Source organism: Callospermophilus lateralis, chromosome 1 (genome assembly GCF_048772815.1).
Source record: "Callospermophilus lateralis isolate mCalLat2 chromosome 1, mCalLat2.hap1, whole genome shotgun sequence".
In the NCBI taxonomy this organism is placed as follows: Eukaryota; Metazoa; Chordata; class Mammalia; order Rodentia; family Sciuridae; genus Callospermophilus; species Callospermophilus lateralis.
Window position 1 is genome coordinate 131303744 of NC_135305.1, and position 3313 is coordinate 131307056.

General features: G+C 45.7%; 1 pseudogene; it reads right to left on the minus strand.

Moving 5' to 3' along the window:
• Positions 1–2299: 2299 nt before the first annotated feature.
• Positions 2300–3044, minus strand: LOC143407269 (uncharacterized; annotated as a pseudogene).
• Positions 3045–3313: the final 269 nt, after the last annotated feature.

Here is a 3313-nt window from a genome sequence, read left to right on the forward strand (position 1 = left end):
TTCGGGGCCCCTTTAACTATCCACTCCCCACATCACTTGAAGGATCTTTTAGTTTATAAGGGCCTTCAAACCCTTCCTCCATCCAGAGTTCTGTCGCTCCTCACTTCCTTTCTGGAAAACCCTATTATTAATGTTCCTCCCCTGCTCTGCACTGAACCCTGCCTCACTGCTCCCAACAACCCCCTCATCTGACACACCAACTCATAATTGCTTGGAAACCTTGAATGATTTTCTTCCCTGCCATTCTTCCATTTCTGAGGGACCACTCACCAAGCCTGACCTTATCTGGTTCACTGACGGCAGTTCCTTTAGGCAGAATGGCACTCATTACTCTGGATATGCTGTAGTTTCGGCCACTGAGATTATAGAGGCCAAAGCTCTGCCTTCAGGACCTACCAACCAGCAGGCTGAACTTATAGCAGCCACTCGTGCCTGCCTTCTTGCACAGGGCAAATCCCTCACTCTTCATACTGACTCAAAATATGTCTTCCACATTCTATTATCCCATGCTGCTATATGGAAAGAACGAGGCCTACTTACCACTAAAGGTAATGCGATCACTAATTTGGCTCTTATAACCAATTTGATAGAGGCCTCCCACTTACCCACTCAGTTGGGAGTTGTCCATTGTAGGTCCCATCAGAAGAACAACTCTCTTATCACTGAGGGCAACATCAAAGCTGACCAGGCGGCACAAATGGCTGCTATCACTTCCAATTATGACGCCCCTGGGGGACATATAATGGTCACTTTAGACTGTCCATCTGAAGCCCCTACTTCTTCCAGTAAGAGCAAGGATCTTTTTGAGTTCCTCTGTACTCTATTCCATTCCAATTCTCAGTCTTTGACCCTCTTTTTACAGAGCTTCTTCTCCCTCACCCCCTCTGACAAAGCCATGCTACAGAATATAGCCTCCAATTGTCAGATCTGTCAGCGGACCAATCCTCATACTCCTTTAAGGCCTAAACCGTTTCCCTCCTACCAAGCCCGGGGACACATTCCTGCTACTGACTGGCAGGTAGAATTCACCAACATGCCTGCAGTACGGCACACTAAATACCTCCTTGTCTTTGTGGACACTTTCTCTGGTTGGGTTGAAGGATTTCCCACTTCCAATAAAAAGGCTTCCACTGTAGCTTCAATCTTACTGACAGACATCATCCCCAGGTTTGGTATGCCCACTTCCCTACAATCCGACAATGGCCCTGAGTTTATTTTGAGGGTCACACAAAAGGTCTCTCAAGCCCTCTCCTTCAAGTGGCATTTCCACTGTCCATATTGCCCCCAGGCTTCAGGGAAGTGGAAAGGGTAAATCGGACTCTGAAGGAAGTCCTTACCAAATTAACAATGGAATTAAACTTAGACTGGGTCAAACTCCTTCCCTTTCTTTCTTTTTTCTTTTTTTTTTTTTTCAAGCAGGCAGGAGAGCAATTAAGTGGTCATGCAAGATTAAGAGGCCCATGATCCATTCTGTGAACACTTGGGAAGAGGGTAGAGATGAGAGAAAAATTTGGTCTCAGGGCTAAGAATATGGCTCAGTGGTAGAGCATTTGCCGAACAAGCACGAGGCCCTGGGTTCAATACCCAGCACCAGAAAAACAAAAAGTCTCAGAGGTCTCACCATGTTAATTTGGTCATTTCTGATGAAAAAAAAAATTAAAAATAAGAATACAGTTGTCTAAAGATACCTTAAAGCTAAAAACAAAACAAAACCAGAATAGCAAGATTTTTGTTTTTTGGTGAACTCCTCTTGGAATCACCTTTCTAGTTTGACTGGTACTTTGCACAGAGCAATGAGGTTTGCCATAGTAGAGTCTTTCCCTGGGCTCTGTTTGACTCTCAGTAAGGCAGGTCCATTTCTCTTTTCCCCATCTATGGAGAGGGCAATAGGTATTAAGCTGGAAAGTTACCTTCCAAAAGTGAGAAGGGAATTAGATTGCTGCTTCAGAGCTATGAAATTATTTGGGATGTTCTACAAATGGTTACTGTAACAATAAAAAAGTAATTACAAAATGTGTACATCACAACATGCTTTTAAAGACACTTTGCAATGTGCTCACATCTCCTTAAATGTTGTTCCCAAAGGTGCTCAGCCTCTAGCCCAGCTGGAATCTCTGGGAAGAAGCAGAGACAGTTTGGTGAAAAAGACAAGGGGGTGGGGGTCGAGGGGGTGTTGAAAGGAGAAAGCAGCCTTCTAGTTAAAGATCAGCCCTCAGTTTCAAGGTCAGCTTCCGGCTGGCTGGCCTCAGCAGAGTCAGGATCAGAAGGAGGAACAGCAGCAGGGCGGGACTGGGGAGCTCTACATCTCATTCAGGTCAACCAGAGTCTGGTCCAGCATCCTTTGTGTACAGAGGTGCTCTTTTTGGGTGCATTTCAGCTCATCTTCCAAATCATCAATTGTCTTTTCCAGTTTGGCTACCGATCTCTCAGCAAACTCAGCGCGGGTCTCTGCCTCCTTGAGTTTATCAGTGAGAATCTTTATTTCTTCCTCATATTTGTCTTCATTTTCAGAGTACTTTTCTTCAGCAGCATTCAGACATTTCAGGTTCTGGTCCATCAGTCTGATCTGCTCATCCATCTCTTGGCAACGGGACTCTGCCAGCTCAGCTCGTTCCTCTGTGCATTCCAAGTCTCCTTCAATAATCACTAACTTAGAGCCACCTCTTCATACTTCCTATCTGCTTCTTCTGCAATGTGCTTAGATTCTTTGAGTTGGATTTCCTGGAGTTCCATCTTTTCTTCATCTTTTAGGGCCCAGTTTTCAATAACCTTCATACCTCTCTCACTTCATCAGAAGCTTTTTCTGCTTCCTCCAGCTTTTGCAGGGCAGTAGCAAGGCGCTCCTGAGCACGGTCCAGCTCCTCTTCAACCAGTTGGATCCTTCGGTTCAAGGAGGCTACGTCTGTCTCAGCCTGTTCCTGGGCCCGCGTTTCTCCCTCAACTTCCCGCTGGAGGCGCCCAGCCCTCTCCTCGGCATCATCTGCTTGCTGCTGCAGAACCTGGATCTTGCGCTTCACCGCCTCCATGGTGGTAATCCCGGCCATGGTGCCCACGCGACAGCTTCTCCATGTCTGCCTTCTGCCTCCTCTTGGTGCTGCAGCCGCTTCTCCATGACCGGTAATTTTTAACTGAAAGCAAAATACTATAAAATTTTCTCATGGAGAGCCACACACATTTTATTTCTCTATATTCATAAACTGTGTTTGTTGTGGAACACTATTAAAGGACTCAGAAATCACTAGATCCGTTTTGTTAGGCTTGTAGGATTTCTTCAGAAGGACTAGGGCAGCATGAATTTAGAGCTAAGAGCTAG